This window comes from Gossypium arboreum, chromosome 4 (genome assembly GCF_025698485.1).
Source record: "Gossypium arboreum isolate Shixiya-1 chromosome 4, ASM2569848v2, whole genome shotgun sequence".
NCBI classification, from domain to species: domain Eukaryota; kingdom Viridiplantae; phylum Streptophyta; class Magnoliopsida; order Malvales; family Malvaceae; genus Gossypium; species Gossypium arboreum.
In genome coordinates this window covers 116405243-116424473 of record NC_069073.1, presented here as the reverse complement: position 1 = coordinate 116424473, position 19231 = coordinate 116405243, and the positions used below count along the sequence as shown (strand labels likewise).

At 38.4% G+C, this 19231-nt stretch overlaps 1 long non-coding RNA gene across 1 annotated transcript; it reads right to left on the bottom strand.

The window, feature by feature from the left end:
• Positions 1-16740: 16740 nt before the first annotated feature.
• Positions 16741-17647, bottom strand: LOC128291484 (uncharacterized). Its single transcript, XR_008281277.1, has 2 exons — positions 17556-17647; positions 16741-17078 (listed from the first exon to the last, which is right to left on the bottom strand). It is a non-coding gene; the product is annotated as an uncharacterized LOC128291484 (long non-coding RNA).
• Positions 17648-19231: the final 1584 nt, after the last annotated feature.

Genomic DNA, 19231 nt, shown 5'->3' with positions numbered 1-19231 from the left:
TCCTTTACCAATGGAAGAAAAGGTGTTAGAATAGGACTCCAAAAGAACACTTTTCTTTTATATCATAAATATAAAATTAATTATAAATTAAATAAAACAAATAGAATTCGATTCAGTCTTAAGTAACATCTAGTTTTTAGCTTGCATTCTATAAACTGTCCGAACACTTCGATTTCCATTGATTTTCGATTTTTTTTGGTCAACCCCAGAATTCCTTTTCACTTGATGTAACATCCCTTACCCGTATCTGACGCTGGGACAGGGTACGAGGCATTACCGGACTTAAACACTTACATTCATACAAAATCGAGCCATAAAATTTCGTTCAATTTAAAAACTTTTCAAACACATCCATGTTGTAACACCCCTATCCCGTAACCGTCGCCAGAATAGGTAAGGGCATTACCAGATTTATAACTCAAACCGGAACAGTAAGACTTTAACTTATCAATCGTCAACATCATTCAACACTAATCCAACATATCATGCTTAAAACAATTATATAAGCTTATACTAAAGTGACCATTCCATGTAGTCACATATATATAAGCATCTAAATACCACTTACAAATTAATCACATTTCAACATTCTTATCAACTCATCCATAATTACATATCATTCAAACCAAAATACCAATTATAAATTTTAACACTAAATGCACACATCATATAATGCTTTCGTATCAAACCAACTTTTCTCATATCAAGCCATATCACATAGCTTGATCATAATACTCAAAATTCATCTCACATTCATATAAACAAGTGACCATATAATCAACTTATTAACTAGCCTATACATGCCATATTACCCAATTTCAAAGAGTTCAGGAATACCAATTGCCTCCTGGATAGTGTGATTAAATCTTCGATAACTTCCAACCTGAGTGAGTATTCGGATCACTGTAAAATACAGAGAATAGACAGAGTAAGCTAATAAGCTTAGTAAGCTCGTATAATTATCAGCACTGTATAAAAGAATTAACATAAAGCTTGTCATTTTAAGCAATAAGATTGCTTTTAAACCAACCTCATCTAATTCAATATTTATTTCCTTAACAGTCATGTAATTCATGTGTAATTTATCACATCTACTCACGTGTCATATAAATTTATCAATGTCACTTGCTTGTCAAGTGTACTATGTATACCTGTACTGATTTGTATCATCATTTCTATTCTCGCAGTATCATATTTACAGTTGAACCCTTGAGACCAACATCGAAAACCCTGTATCTTGCATACTAAATGCCATATATGTGACTAAACCATTTATATCACATATCACCAATACAATATCAATATCATAGAATTCACATAGCATTGGGTTGATTTATTTCATTACGTATAACCTGTAACACCTTTATATAACCGATAGTAGAATTATACCCCTATAAATATTAACTCATTAGTAACATCAATAATTCATAATTTGTAACAAATAATCGTTTTACTTACTTACCTAATTTTGAATAACAAATAAATTAGGTCATACTTGACCATCCAACTCGTCTTACACATTCTGTACCACATTGGCACCCAACTTTGTAAGCATCGAGCCTAAAGTATACACCGGTATAAACCTACTAGGAATAAGCCTGATAAAACTCACCAGCTCAAGGCCTGCTAGGCTTTTAGCCTGAATCATTCACCGGCACAAGGCCTGCTAGACCCAAGGTCTGATATTTATTCACCGGCAATAAGCCTGCTAGGCACGAAGCCCAATGTAACGCCCCAATTTTCGGGAATCCTGTGAATGTTGGCATAGGTTTAAATATGTTAGTGGGCCTCTAGAAGGCCCAAGCTTAAGATAGAACCTAGTAATTTTAGTTAATTTTTGTTCCATAAGAAAAAGGGAGTGAAATTATGAAATAGGACCTATGTGAAAATGTTTGAAAATGCTATAGGCTAAATTAAAGTGGCCAAATAAATAGGAGTGCAAAATAGGAGGATTTGCATGACAAACCTCCCATTTTACATGAAGTGGCCAGCCATCATGTTGTTGTAGACAAAATGTACACTTGATATCCATAATTTATGGTACAAATTGATACAAATTGACAATAGGTTAGGTAAATGTTCCATGATAATAGGTTAGGTAAATGTTCCATGATAATAGGTTAGGTAAATGTTCCATAATAATGGGTTAGGTAAATGTTTCATGATAATGGGTTAGGTAAATGTTTCATGATAAGAATTTCATGTCTTTTGTATTAAAGAATTCAATGGATGAAATATGAAGTTTTATTAAAAGAAAAAGGGGTGAAAAGAACAAAGTTTTGTCCATCTTTGTTCATCATAGCTGAAGTTAGAGAAGAGAAAGGAGAGGAGAAAGCTCTTGAGTATTCGGTCATTAGGAGGAGGAAAATTGAAGGTAAGTTCTTGGTACCTTGCTTCTATTTTGAGGTTCATGAGTTCTTCTTGATTCTACCTTAACTCTTGAAGTATATTTTGATTTTTAGTTGTGTTGTGAGCATTTAGTCATGAATTAAAATGAAGGAAATGGTTGTTTTTTCATGTTCTTTTGATGAAAAATGGTAGATAGGTGAAGTTGAGCCAAACAAATGAGCATGCATGTGCCTTAGATGTTAAAGGGAAAAATCAGCTAACATGTTGTTCTTTAAAATGATGAAATGGAGATTATACTTAAGTAAAATCATAGATATGTGATGATTGATTGGTGATATACATGTTTAAATAATATGCATGCAAGGTATGTGTGAAAGAGTGATTTGGTAATAAATCTGCTTGGGACAGCAGCAGTAACGTGACTTTGGAAAATCACCATAAATTGTGGGAGAAGAATTAGAAGCTGAATAAATTATGTAATTAAAGCTTATTGAGTCTAGTTTTTAATGAAATAAACAAGAACATATTTTGAATTATTTGCAATGAGAAATTTGATTCGTAATGAAGGGTGGTCAGGTTAGTCAAACAGTGAAACATGGGAAACTTTGAGAAAATTCTGGTATTGATTGGCTAAACCAAAAATTCTGAAAATTTTATGGATAGAAGATATATGAGTCTATTTTCAGGGAAAATTAGCAGAACTTGATTTGGAGTTTCGTAGCTCTAGTTATAAATGATTTAGTGACTGTTGCTCAGGAAGACAGCTTGCAGTGAAATTATGATTATGTGGTAAACATTGACAAAAATTTGTTAATGAGTTGCTTATTGATTTCTTATAAGCTTACTATGATCTATAGGTGTGGTTGGCCGAATATTGTAAGGGTTTAATACGTAGTTTATATTTGAATAGTTAGATTAACGTGTTAGTAATCCAATTGTAGGCGGTTCGTGTGTGGATCTCAAATCGAGATATCGTCATAAATGTGTGTAACTCGACACCTCTCATAGACTAGATTGGCAAAAGTCGAAAAGCGAAATGCCAAAAGTCGGTATTTTGGGAATTTATGAAAAGTGCGAATGCTCGTAAGATAGTTGGGTTTGTATATTTGGTAATCTAAAGTAATAAACTGCAGTACGCGCGATTTCGTACATTTTGATAATTTGGGCTTAATGGGCCAAAGATCGGGTTCATGGGCCAACGGGCCCAATTCGGTAAGTATGCACGGTAAGTGTTCTGATAGTACGTAAATAGTTAGGATATGCATGAAAACGCTAAAAGTAGCTAAATTACTATAATACCCCTATGTATGGAAAATTACTGTTATACCCCTAGGTGTAAAATTACCGTTATACCCCTAGGGTTAATTTTGACCAAAAGCATGACGATCGATTACGTATGATGTATGCCATGATTATATATCTCATTGCATGGGGACATGGGTTATATTATGGAGGAAGCGTTCTAGTGGCTATGCCACAAATATTCGATCTGGTGGCTCGCCACAAATATCGATCCGGTGGCTCGCCACAAATATCCGATCTGGTGGCTCGCCACATATATCTGCTCGTGGTCCCGCCACGATTATCAGATCTGGTGACTCTGTCACATTATTCGCTTTTAGCAGCCATGCTGCAAATTACGTGGTGTGTAGCGGTTGGGTGGGTCGAGTAGTCTCCCCACATGGTGTAATCTTGATGCAGGGGTGTTATGGATGAATCTGGGTTGGGTTTACGCATAAACATGTAATATCTGCTACGCTCATTATGGGCCTATGGGCTTTATTCTAATTACATTGCGGGCTAAGGCCAACTTATTCTATTTACGTGGTTTGAGCTGATATAGGCTATGGATGGGTTATTTTACACATCGAGTTTCCCCAAACTCACCCTTTTATTTTCATCCACGCAGAAATCCCCAACCATAGTGGGCTTGAAGTCGTGAGGAAATTTGAGTGGCCACCCATTCGAAAGTTTGATTTTCTTCCGTGAACTGGACATCCTTTTATTTACGTTTGAAGTTTTGGGTTTTCAAATGTAATAAGCCCGCTTAATTATTTTTGATGGTTTTAATATGTATTACTAAGATAGGTATTTCTTATTTTAACTGTCGAAATTGGATAGCTTTAGGGCGCTTTTTCAAAAACAACAATTGATTTCAAAATAACACGACAACAAGCAAAGCTTCCGCAATGAAAGTATTTTCCAAAATTAATCACTTTTCCTAAAAATGACTTAATCAAATCGGTTTCCTAGAAATATCCATGACGTTAAGGTGTGGCAATGGTGGTGTAACATCCTGATTTTCGGGTTTTTCGCGATTCTTGATATTTTAAGTAAATTTCTAAAATTTGGTAGGTGATGATGGAATTCATAATTTGGGTGTGTAAATGGGCTTATGGAAGGCCCATGAGTTGGCCAAAACCCGGTGGAATTTTTAAATTTTGGACTTAGGAGTTAGGGGTTCTGGCTAGGTGCCCTTATATTAAGTTGTGGGTAAAGTGTATCACAAAAGATCCTCCGCAAAGTGGCTAAGTGATGCCACTAGGGAGCTTTAAAGGTGGCGTGTAAGTGTTGGGGAAGACACAGGATCGATTCCTGTGTTGGCAAATAGGAGTATTTATTTTTGTGCAGGGAAGGGTAAGTGTTGGAACCCGAGTGGATTACGTAAGAGGAGAGAGTTGGATCAAGTCAAATGCATAAATTAAGGAGGGATAAGGGAGAGATTTTAGGGATGTGATATGGAGATAGAGTTGGCGAATAAGGGAGTTTGGAGAGGGATTTTCGGCAGAGGGTATTAGGTTAGTAATTTCGGCATTAGGGTCTTAGTTGTGCCGATTTTGTTCTTTGGTGTGTAGCTTTTCTCTCTTTCTTTTCCAGCCAATTTACCTCCCTTCTACTCAATTTTCTTCCTTTTATTTCTTTCAAATCAGCCCACTATTTCCTTTCATTCACCATTGTTTTCCTTATCTCTATTTTTGCCGAGTGCAAAAAGCGAATCGATGAAGATAGGGGTGCCGATTCTTTGTGACCAGCAACCTTTTCTTCCTTCTCAATAGTTGGCGTTCGATTCCCTTACCTTTTAGGCATCCGGATTCAAGAGGAGAAAGACGTGGTAAGTGTTCAAACTCTAAACAATTCCTAGTGTAGCTTTGGTCAAAAGCAAACTCCAAGTTTAGGGAGATGGCGAATATGGGCATAGACTCTATGGGGTCTTCTTTTAATATTTTGGTTTATTTATTGAAGGAGCAGCAAGGTGTAGTGTCGATTTGGAGTAGCTTGGATCGCGGAGTAGCTAGGCCTAGTCATCAATCGCGACAAAGGTAAGGTGCCTAAGGCCATTATGGATGGTGGCCGAATGTGTAAGTGTTAATATTAGAAAGTTCTTAATTTGGTTCAATTATTGCGAGCTGATCTATTTAACAATTGATTATAGGAGAAATCGCATAGGAGATCTCGTCAAGGAATATCGCAAATCGTGTGTAACGAACCCTTTCATAGCTTAAAGCGATAAAATGCGAAAACCTAAATGCCAAATTCGGCATTTCGAGGACTTGTGAGCAAGCTTAACGCTCACTAGTTAGTTAGAATCGATGAGACGGTGATCGAGAACGATGGAAACGGTAAGAATGTGATTTTGGCGTTCTTGGTAAGTTGGGCCTCGAGGGTCGAAGTGGGGCCCATTGGGCTTTCGGCCCATTTGGGTAAAATTGGTAGAAAACGAAATCTGTTAAATTGCATGATAAGACTGTTAAAACTGTTATGGAATATAGGCTAAGTGGGCCTAGATGACGAAATTGGCTAAGTAGGGCCCATTAGGGTTTTTAGGCCCAATAACTCGATTTCGCTAAAAATGGGGCAGAATTACTGTTTGCACCCATGGATTGTTAGTAATCGTTAATGAACATGGAAACCCTAATTTTTGGTAAAATTATGAGATTACCCTTATACCATGAAAATGACCGTTTTGCCCCTAGGTAAAAAATGACCATTATACCCCTAGGGTTTATGTATGATTTTAATACATGGGATTTTGATAAATATGGTATGTATGAGATGCACATGACATGTATGATATGCACATGATATGTATGATATGCACATGATGTAATCATAACTGCATTGGGTTGGGTTTTTAAATGGATGGAGGAAGTGAAAAAGGGCTTATGCCCCAGTTATCAAAAGGGCTTATGCCCCGATTATCAAAAGGGCTTATGCCCCGCTTATAAAAGGGCTTATGCCCCAGTTATTGAAAGGGCTTTTGCCCCAGTTATTAAAAGAGGCTAGGCCTCTAGTTATATGATAAAGCAGCTATGCTGCCAGTGGAGAGTATGGCGGGGTGGGTCGAGTTAATCCTCATATGGTGTGTTGGTTGGTACAGGTGGAGAGTAGCGGATGGTGGGTTGAGTAGTCTCCCCAAATGGGTTGCATTCTTTCATTGAAATTATATGTGACATTGAAATGGGCCTAAAGGCCATACCGCTTTCTGATAAAGGCTTGCCCGATAATATGAAATATGAAAAGGCTTCGGCCCAGTGTTATGGAATATGAAACATGAAAAGGGCTACGGCCCAGTGCATGATTGAGATTGGATTTGGGCTTAGACTCAACAGGCCGTTATTGTTTTGGGCTCTGAAAGGGGCTTGTTGCACACTGAGTTTCCAAACTCACCCCCCTTTCCTTAACCTTGTAGGTGAGGCTTGATGTGGGGACTTGGGCCGGAGGGGATTCAAAGTGGCCACGGTGATCGTCTTGGGCTTTAAATAAAGTGTTGGTTTCGTTTAATTTCCTTTAACTATTATTTATTTTGGGTTGTAATAAGGCCAATTTTAACTTTTCTTTTATTTTTTTTCGGATTATTTTAATTTTAATAACTTTAAAATTGGTTAATTATTATTCAAATGGGCTAGACTTAGGACGTGTTTTCAAAATGATACTTGTTTTCAAATTATCTCAACACCACGATTCATCGGTTAATCAAAGACGTCCCACTTAAACGAATTTAAACTCGAAATGACAAAGTGTGGCTATGGTTGTGGGCATGTTTAGGATTGGATCCAATTAAAGAGCTTGGTACTTAGCAGCCTTCATGGCTCACCTCCTCTGCCTCGATACCTACCGGTGCTTAGCTTCCATACACTTTGTTAACTCAAAAAACATATGGCTTTTAAAAACTCTAAAACGAAACTCGATTTTTAACTCCGATGTGGCACGTCGATTTGGCCATAACGTCTGGGCCGGGTTTAGGGTGTTACATTTAGTTGTATCAGAGCCTAGGTTGCAACAACTCGGCTGTGGATCGGGTTCGAAAATCTTTTTGAAAACTTAGGCCTAAGAAGGGTATTTTTGGAAATGGCTTCTGAAAAATTCATTTTAAAGATGTTTTGCGGAGAATATATGTTAAAAAGGTACCAGTTTTTCTGTTTTAAATCCAGAGTTCAAAATAAAAGGAGTTTTCAAATCAAAGTTTTCGAATTTCTATTTTCGATAATCAAAAACATGGTTTTTTTTAGTTCTAAATAGATTGGAGAAAGAAGTGGCGCACTGAATCCCCGGCACCAAGTCTGTAAGTATATTTTCCTTGCAATATATGATATTGATATGATATTATGAATAGTCTTGAGACTCTACTATGATACCTTAGCTAGGTAGAGTCAGAAGCGGTAGGAATGAGACGTAGCTAGGCTATGATGATACGAAAACAATCCTTGAACTGCTATATCTACAAAAGACATTTTCTTAATAAGCGGTGGAGCGTTATACTAATTTCATAAAATTTGTAAATCGATAATTCGATATGAGTACTAGAGGAGCTCAGGGCGAGGCCGCGGACGTGGTCGCGGAAGGGTGCAAGTGAATCTTCATCCTCGGAGCATAGGCCACCGAGGAGCCACCGTGTGCAAGCAACGGAGACTGGGTCTTATGATCGGGCTGCGGGGGATGACGCTTTATCCCAAGCCATGTTAAGGGTTTTAGAAAGAGTGGCTGGAGCTAGTCCAGGGACGGTGAATAGAAGGTCTATATCGGAGCGACTCCGGGCCAACGGAGCAGAGGTATTTAGGGGTGTATCTGGAGTGGCCCCGAATGTGGCAGAATATTGGCTGGAGGCTACAGAACGGATCATGGACGATCTCGACTGCTCAGTGGAGTAAAAGCTGAAAGGAGCTGTGTCGCTGCTACGTGACGAGGCATACCGATGGTGGATCACCGTAAGGGAGAGTACCCCAATTGAGCAAGTAACCTGGGATTGTTCAAAACTGCCTTTAAAGGGAGGTATGTTGGAGCAAGCTATGTGGATGCTCGTCGAAAGGAATTCTTGAATCTGACTCAAGGTGATAAGACTGTAGCAGAGTATGAGGCAGAATTTTTGAGGCTGAGTCGATATGCTAGTGGTATAGTGGCAACTGAATATGAGCGCAGTGTCCGCTTCGAGGATGGTCTCCGCGATGAGCTTAGGATATTGATAGCTCCACAGAGGGAGCGTGGTTTTGCTGCATTGGTAGAAAAGGCTAAGATAGCCGAGGAGGTGAAGGTGAGTGAGCGACGAATCGTGAGAAGGATCGACCCAGATTCAAGAGGGATTTGCACCTCGAGTGCCACGAATCAAGTGTTAAAAGAGCAAGGATGGAGGAATCGGTTCGGCGGTTCCAAGAATACTTATAGACCGCAGAGCTTGCGGGGACTGTGGTAGGGTGCATATGGGGAGTCTTTGAAACGAATCTGGAGCATGTTTTCGATGTGGGTCAAAGGAGCATAAGTTCGAGAGTGTCCTCGGAGGACATTCAGAGCTAGCGGCAGAGCAAAGGGATGTCCAACCACGACGAGGAGGACCACCACCACAGAGGGTCGTGGGCAAGGTAGAGGTGGCAATGGTAATGGGCGAGGACGTGGGGCACTGGCGAGGTGCCGGACATGTTGAAGCTTGACAACCGGCGTTGGTTTATCTTTGCGCACGACGTCGTGAGGAGGGTGACGCTCTTGATGTTATAACTGGTACGTTCTTCATTCATAGCATGCCTTACACTGCTTTGATTGATGTGGGTTCCACCCACTCGTATGTTGCTTGTGATGTATCGGGGGCTTTGGATGTGCTTCCTGAGAAGACTGTGAGTGGGGTATCAGTAATAAGTCCATTGGGACATTCGGTTAAGGTAGATAAAATTTTTAGGGCAGTACCGTTAGTGACACAAGATAAAAATCTTTGAAGGAGATTTGATGGAGCTGCCATTTAGGGATTTTGATCTTATTTTGGGAATGGATTGGTTAATTAAGCACAAGGCGACGTTGGATTGTGCTGCAAAGAGGATGGTACTAAGAACTGCCGAAGATGAGGAGATAATGGTCATAGGGGAACGAAGGGATTATTTATCCAATGTTGTTTCGGCGTTAAGAGCCGAGAAGTTGATCCGGAAAGGTTGTGAGGCGTACTTGGCCTTTGTAAGTCAAACGGGACTTAAGGAGATAACGGTGGAGTCGGTTAGGACTATTAGGGAATTTCAGGATGTATTCCCAGATGAACTTCCTGGATTACCCCCGAACAGAGAAGTCGAGTTTGGAATCGACTTACTACTTGGAACAGCTCCTGTGTCCATTGCGCCTTATCGGATGGCACCAAAGGAGTTGGTAGAATTGAAAGCTCAGATTCAAGAGCTGCTGGATAGAGGGTTTATAAGACCAAGTGTTTCTCCGTGGGTGCACCGGTCTTTGTTCAGAAAGAAGAAAGATGGGACTATGCGAATGTGTATTGACTATCGGCGGTTGAATAAGTCGACTATCAAGAACAAGTATCCATTACCAAGAATCGATGATCTGCTCGACCAATTAAAAGGAGCCTCGGTATTTTCTAAGATCGACCTTCGGTCGGGATATCATCAATTAAGAGTTAAAGAGGGGGATATTTATAAGACGGTGTTCAGGACTCGATACGGATATTACGAGTTTCTGGTAATGCCATTTGGGTTGACTAATGCACCGGCGGCATTCATGGATTTGATGAATCGGGTATTCCAGCCATACTTGGATCGGTTCGTAATCGTTTTTATTGATGATATCTTGGTGTATTCGGAAACGGAAGAGAAGCATGATGAGCATCTTCGTAGTAATCGCAAGTGTTAAGGGAGAAGCAACTTTATGCAAAGTTTAGTAAGTGCGAGTTTTGGCTGAAGGAAGTTACCTTCTTGGGGCATGTTGTGTCTGCTGAAGGGATCAAGGTAGACCCTTGAAAGATTGAAGCAATCTTGGAATGGAAGCCACCGAAGTCGATAATGAAATTGAAGTTTTCGGGGTTGGCGGGTTATTATCGGAGATTCGTGGAAGGATTTTCGTGATGGCGACCGTTAATCTAAACTTATAAGGAAGGGAGCACCTTTTGTTTGGACGGATAAGCGAAAGAGGCTTTTGAGAAGTTGAAGAAGGTTTTGACGGAAGTGCCAGTTTTGATTTAGCCAGAGTCTGGTAAGGATTTCACTGTGTACAATGATCGTCACATGTAGGTTTGGGTGCGTGTTGATGCAAGAGGGTAAAGTGGTCGCTTATGCTTCACGACAGCTTAAGCCACATGAGGTGAACTACCCTAAGCATGACTTGGAATTGGCAGCGGTAATCTTTGCACTTAAGATATGGAGGCATTACCTGTATGGAGAGAAATGCATCATCTATATGGATCACAAGAGTCTTAAGTACTTGCTGACTCAAAAGGAGCTGAATCTTAGGCAGCGAAGGTGGATAGAGTTGTTAAAGGACTATGATTGTTCGATTGAGTACCACCCAGGTAAGGCGAATGTCGTGGCTGATGCGTTAAGTCAAAGGGCTGTGGCGGAATTAAAGGCGATGTTTGCTCATCTAAGTTTGTATGACGACGGAGTTTGTTGGCGAGTTACTGGTGAGACCAACTTGGGTAGAAACAGTTAAAGCAGCAGTTGGAGGATGAGTCGTTGGTTGTTCGGTTTCAGCAAGTTGAGAAGGGGGAGAATCCTGACTTTGGGTTAAATAGTGAGGGAATTCTTTGTTTTCGAGGGAGAATTTGTATGCCGAAGAACTCCGATTTGAGATTGATGATTTTGAAAGAGGCACATAATGGACCTTGGGCTATGCATCCAAGAGGGAGTAAGTTGTATCGAGACTTGCGAGAGCAATATTGGTGGCCTGGGCTTAAGCGAGAAGTGACCGAATTTGTTGGGAGATGTTTGACATGTCAACAAGTGAAGGCCGAGCATCAACTACCTTCGGGATTGTTACAACGGTAAAGATACCACTTTGAAAGTGGGAAAGGGTAACTATGGACTTTGTAAGTGGGTTGCCGTTGACACCTTCTAAGAAGGATTCGGTTTGGGTGATTGTGGATAGACTCACGAAATCGCTCATTTCATACCGTCCGAACCGATTACTCACTTGAAGTTGGCGGATTGTATGTGGCGAAATAGTACGGTTGCATGGTGTGCCAAGACGATAATTTCGATCGAGACCCAAGGTTTACATCTCGATTTTGGCAGAAGTTGCATGAGGCATTGGGAACGCGATTGGATTTTAGTACGGCTTTTCACCCTCAGTCGGATGGGCAGTCAGAGAGGGTTATTCAGATTTTAGAGGATATGTTGAGGGGTTGTGCTATTGAGTTTAGAGGCAGCTGGGAGGACCATTTGCCCTTAGCGGAGTTCGCGTATAACAACAGTTACCAAGCAAGTATTCAGATGGCTCCATATGAGGCACTATATGGGTGAAGGTGTCGCTCGCCTACTTGTTGGGCAGAATTGGGGGAAAGGCAAATACTTGGACCAGAGTTGGTGGCAGATACTGAAGACAAGATTAAGGTAATCAGGAAGAGGTTTAAGAGGCGGCGGATTGACAAAAGTCTTATGCCGATCTGAAGCGTAAGGATATTGAATATGCGGTAGGAGACATGGTCTTTTTGAAAGTTTCGCCTTGGAAGAAGATCTTGAGATTTGGTAAGAAGGGTAAGTTGAGCCCACGGTTTATTGGGCCTTACCGAATCATTAAGCGGATAGGGCGGTGGCTTATCGCCTAGAGTTACCACCGAATCGGATCGCATTCACAATGTCTTCCATGTGTCCATGCTAAGGCGATATCGTTCGACCCAACTCATATCGTGCGATTCTGCGTAAATTGAGGTACAAATGAATTTGACCTTTGAAGAGGAACCTGTGCAAATACTTGATCGTGATGTCAAGGTGTTGAGAAGGAGGTCAGTCCCGTTGGTGAAGGTACTTTGGAGGAACCATGGCAAGGAAGAAGCTACTTGGGAGACCGAAGAGGCAATGCGTCAGCAGTACCCTCAACTGTTTGGACCAGGTAAATTTCGAGGCCGAAATTTCTTTAAGGAGGGTAGAGTTGTAACATCCTGATTTTCGGGTTTTTCGCGATTCTTGATATTTTAAGTAAATTTCTAAAATTTGGTAGGTGATGATGGAATTCATAATTTGGGTGTGTAAATGGGCTTATGGAAGGCCCATGAGTTGGCCAAAACCCAGTGGAATTTTTAAATTTTGGACTTAGGAGTTAGGGGTTCTGGCTAGGTGCCCTTATATTAAGTTGTGGGTAAAGTGTATCACAAAAAGATCCTCTGGCAAAGTGGCTAAGTGACGCCACTAGGGAGCTTTAAAGGTGGCGTGTAAGTATTGGGGAAGACACGGATCGATTCCTGTGTTGGCAAATAGGAGTATTTATTTTTGTGCAGAAGGGTAAGTGTTGGAACCCGAGTGGATTACGTAAGAGAGAGAGTTGGATCAAGTCAAATGCATAAATTAGGGAGGGATAAGGGAGAGATTTTAGGGATGTGATATGGAGATAGAGTTGGCGAATAAGGGAGTTTGGAGAGGGATTTTCGGCAGAGGGTATTAGGTTAGTAATTTGGCATTAGGGTCTTAGCTGTGCCGATTTTGTTCTTTGGTGTGTAGCTTTTCTCTCTTTCTTTTCCAAATTAATTTACCTCCCTTCTACTCAATTTTCTTCCTTTTCTTTCTTTCAAATCAGCCCACTATTTCCTTTCATTCACCATTGTTTTCCTTATCTCTATTTTTGCCAAGTGCATAAAAGTCGAATCATGAAGATAGGGGTGCCGATTCTTTGTGACCAGCAACCTTTTCTTCCTTCTCAATAGTTGGCGTTCGATTCCCTTACCTTTTAGGCATCCGGATTCAAGAGGAGAAAGACGTGGTAAGTGGTCAAACTCTAAACAATTCCTAGTGTAGCTTTGGTCAAAAGTCAAACTCCAAGTTTAGGGAGATGGCGAATATGGGCATAGACTCTATGGGGTCTTCTTTTAATATTTTGGTTTATTTATTGAAGGAGCAGCAAGGTGTAGTGTCGATTTGGAGTAGCTTGGATCACGGAGTAGCTAGGCCTAGTCATCAATCGCGACAAAGGTAAGGTGCCTAAGGCCATTATGGATGGTGGTAGAATGTGTAAGTGTTAATATTGGAAAGTTCTTAATTTGGTTCAATTATTGCGAGCTGATCTGTTTAACAATTGATTATAGGAGAAATCGCATAGGAGATCTCGTCAAGGAATATCGCAAATCAAGTGTGTAACGAACCCTTTCATAGCTTAAAGCGATAAAATGCCGAAAAGCCGAAATGCCGAAATTCTGGCATTTCGAGGACTTGTAAGCAAGCAAACGCTCACTAGTTAGTTAGAATCGATGAGACGGTGATCGAGAACGATGGAAACGGTAAGAATGTGATTTTTGGCGTTCTTGGTAAGTTGGGCCTCGAGGGGCCGAAGTGGGGCCCATTGGGCTTTCGGGCCCATTTGGGTAAAATTGGTAGAAAACGAAAATCTGTTAAATTGCATGATAAGACTGTTAAAACCGTTATGGAATATAGGCTAAGTGGGCCTAGATGACGAAATTGGCTAAGTAGGGCCCATTAGGGTTTTTAGGCCCAATAACTCGATTTCACTAAAAATGGGCCAGAATCACTGTTTGCACCCATAGATTGTTAGTAATTGTTAATGAACATGGAAACCCTAATTTTTGGTAAAATTATGAGATTACCCTTATACCATGAAAATGACCGTTTTGCCCCTAGGTAAAAAATGACCATTATACCCCTAGGGTTTATGTATGATTTTAATACATGGGATTTTGATAAATATGGTATGTATGAGATGCACATGACATGTATGATATGCACATGATATGTATGATATGCACATGATGTAATCATAACTCGCATTGGGTTGGGTTTTATATGGATGGAGGAAGTGAAAAGGGCTTATGCCCGCTTATCAAAAGGGCTTATGCCCCGTTATCAAAAGGGCTTATGCCCCGCTTATAAAAGGGCTTATGCCCCGCTTATTGAAAGGGCTTTTGCCCTGTTATTAAAAGAGGCTAGGCCTCTAGTTATATGATAAAGACTATCTTGCCGCCAAAGGAGAGTATGGCGGGGTGGGTCGAGTTAATCCCCATATGGTGTGTTGGTTGGTACGGGTGGAGAGTAGCGGATGGTGGGTTGAGTAGTCTCCCCAAATGGGTTGCATTCTTTCATTGAAATTATATGTGACATTGAAATGGGCCTAAGGGCCATACCATTTACAGTAAAGGCTTCGGCCCAGTAATATGAAATATGAAAAGGCTTTGGCCCAGTGTTATGGAATATGAAACATGAAAAGGGCTACGGCCCAGTGCATGATTGAGATTGGATTTGGGCTTAGACCCAACAGTCGTTATTGTTTTGGGCTCGAAGGGCTTGTTGCACACTGAGTTTCCAAACTCACCCCCCTTTCCTTAACCTTGCAGGTGAGCCTTGATGTGGGGACTTGGGCCGAAGGGGATTCAGAGTGGCCACGGTGATCGTCTTGGGCTTTAAATAAAGTGTTGGTTTCGCTTAATTTCCTTTAACTATTATTTTTTTGGGTTGTAATAAGGCCAATTTTAACTTTTCTTTTATTTCTTTTCGGGATTATTTTAATTTTAATAACTTTAAAATTGGTTAATTATTATTCAAATGGGCTAGACTTAGGACGTGTTTTCAAAATGATACTTGTTTTCAAATTATCTCAACACCACGATTCATCGGTTAATCAAAGACGCCCACTTAAACGAATTTAAACTTGAAATGACAAAGTGTGGCTATGGTTGTGGGCATGTCTAGGATTGGATCCAATTAAAGAGCTTGGTACTTAGCGACCTTCATGGCTCACCTCCTCGCCTCGGATACCTACCGGTGCTTAGCTTCCATACACTTTGTTAACTCAAAGAAACATATGGCTTTTAAAAACTCTAAAACGAAACTCAGATTTTTAACTCCGATGTGGCACGTCAGATTTGGCCATAACGTCTGGGCCGGGTTTGGGGTGTTACAGGTGGTATGCATGTCTAGGATTGGATCTGAAGGGAGCTTGGTACTTAAGCAGTCCGATGGACTCACCACCTCTTTTCCGGTTTCCTACCTGGTGCACAGCTTCCATTCACTTTAACCCTTAATGAATTAATCTTTTGAACATCAAGTACGATTTTCTGGACTTAGAATGGAAAATTTTTTTTTAATGTTTTTTGATGTGGCATGCCGGATCCGGCTATAACTTCTGGGCTGGGTTTGGGGTGCTACACCCAATCAAATTCTCCGGCACATAGCCTGTTAGGCTAGAAACCCGAATATCATTTATTCACAATCAACTCAAGCACACTTTCATTCATACATTTTCCATTCAATTTCTCAATATCAAAACTTAATCCAAACAACTCAAACATTCCCATTCTATCCTTACTACATTCGGCTATAATTCATTTAGCCATATATCCAAAATTAACATTTTAAACAAATTGTTTTATTCAAACAAGAACATTTAAATTTCTTATAGACTTACTACATGGTATCGTATATATATATATATATATATATATATATATATATATATATATATATATATATATATATCATATCATTTTACTCATCCAATTTGTACATCTATCATGCAACCTTCTTTACCATTATCAATCACACAGCTTTACGATCAATAACATTAACCCTATAGGTTTGATACTCACCTGCTCAAATTCAAATTTATAAATTATAAATACTTCTAAAAAAATTCAAGGCAAAAATACTTTCAACCATTCCCAATTACTCGAAAAGTCACACACTTAGTGCCAATAGTTATGCAGCATTATATATCGAATTCGCACACTTAGTGCTAGATACTTAAGCTTGCACACTTAGTGCTCAATAATTAGACCCGCACACTTAGTGCAATTTTTACATCTATCACCTTTTATACTCGCACCCTCTGTGCTGAAATTCAATTACTCACTATTCATCAATTCAAATTTATCAACTTTATTTACATTCGACAACCTCAACTTTTTTTTTTTACATATACATTTCAGTTTGGCACATATATGTATATAGAGTATTTAATTTAATCAACAACAAATACTTCCTTAGAAACTTACCACATACAAGGCATTTAATTTATCATATATTAAAGCTCAATTAACTCCAATATACATTTACTCAACCACAAAGTACTTCATTACTTTCAAACACAAGACCGAATATATATTATGGCATTCCATCATCATGTAATATTAATATAATCAAGTACAAAGCCATTTAACATATCTACCATTACATACTTACAATTTGGCCGATTACCCATCATTTCTTATATCATATAATTTTTTTAACCATACGAACTTACCTCGTGTATCCGTCGACTATTCATCTACTTTCCGATTTTTCCTCGATCAAAATCTTGAATTCATTTGAATTGATCTAAATTTAACCAAATTTAACTCAATTATTCACTAACATAATCAATTAAATACATATACAAGTATTTTGGCCATTTTGCAAAATAGCCCTTATATTTCCATACTTTAACAATTTAGTCCTTAATGCATAATTATGCAAAAATACACAAAACCCCAATATACATGTATTTAGCCGAATTTTCTATAGTATTTAAACAGCCCATAATTTCATTTTATTCACATTTCTAACCAAAAAAATTCTATCTTTTTTAATTTAATCCCAAATACTCAATTTCATCAAAAATCTCTTTATAAAACTTGTATATCTATAAAAAAAACCATCAATAATTTAACAAGAAATATTAAAACAAACATGCACTCATCAATGGCACATTTTAAAAACACAACCAATTTCAGAAATTGAAGTACGGGTCAGTTAAACCGAGCTGCAACGAGCTCAAAAACATAGAAATTATTAAAAATGGATCAAAAACTGTACCTAAATCCCTTAGAAAGCCATGGCCGAATGTTAAAGGTTCCAAAACCCTTTCTTTGTTTAATTATTCGGTTGAGGATGATGAAAACATAATAAAAATATCATATGGCTTTATTTTATTAAGCATTATTCCATAATTTACCAAAATACCCATGTTTAATAACCAAATAAATTATGAAATTCAAGGTCCACTACCGTCCACTCAAATATGCAATGGTATAATTACCATGCAAGGACTCCCATTTATAAAGCCATTATCAAATAAGTCATTTTACTAATGGCACACATAGTTTTCATTTTAAGTAATTTAATCCTTTTTATCAAATTAACTATTTAATCAGTAAAATTTCTTTACAAAACTTTCACACAGTAATACTACCAACTGTAAACATTATTAAAGATATAAAAATAATATTTTTACTCGGTTAAGGGGTCCCGAAACTACCTGTTCTGATCAGACTCGAAATTGGGCTGTTACACTTGACGAGTTCGAAGGAGATGTTAATTTTGTTGTGTGCCTTCTAATTGGATGATCCCTCTTTCAGTTGTTTCCACTAACAATTTCCTTTGTCATTATAATTGGTGGTCTGTCGGTAAAATATTAGAATATTCCTAGAATTAGATGTATAATTGCCTACTAGAAGTATTAGAATTTTCCTTTCACGGCACTTAAATCATTGAATTGCACATTTAAATCGAAATCTAAAATTTCTATACGATTTTGGAAATGTTGGCAAAGGTTGTCGCCTTTAGAAATTAAGCAGTTCAACTTTAAGTCTTAAGTTTCACCATAAGTAAATATAATGCGAAGATTTTTCCTAAAATTATTTTGGGTTTAAGTGATATTATGTGTGGGCTGCCTACAAATTTATTATGATCTAAATATATATATATTCGAGTTTTAGTTTATTAAGTTTTGTAATTTATATAGAGTTTATTTTAATTTTAATTGATCGTATAGATTATTTTGATTTGTACTACGTTTATAGTTATAATTATATTTATAATTGTACTTACAAACTACTTATAAAATATAATCCAAAGGTTAAAATATGTTATTAGTCCTTTGTACATTTATAGAATTTGAGATTTAGTTCTTGTATTTTAAAAGTTAAAATTTCAATCCTTCTACTTTTTAATTTAAAAATTTTAGTCCAATCATTATTGTTGTTGACAGTTTTCATTAAAATTTGTCAACTTAACATATTAATTTTTATCCATTATATGACACGTTACATAAGAACATGTCAAATTCACAAAATTTTGATGGAAATACTTGAGATTTAATGATTGGGTTGCGATTTTTAAGGAAAAAAGTAGGACTTAATTTTTTAACTTTTTAAGCGTGGGATGAAATCTCAAATTTTGTCAAAACACAGGGACTAATGGTATATTTTGCCTTAAAAATTTAACGTCTAAACAAAGGCTTTACCGGGGTGAACGTTTTTCAACTTGGAACAACGAAACCGCACTCAAAATTAATCTTCTGGTCAGTTACACTAAACCAAACTAATGTCAGGTTTCACACTATGAAACAAAGATTCCTTGGCTTTATATGGAAATCAAATTAAAACTGTTCTGTTTTAGGGTGTGCCACCTCAAATTGTGTGCCTTTTTGAGGGACTAATAAATAGTATTAGCTCACTTGCCTTATTTGGATAATTACTAATTAATTAGTT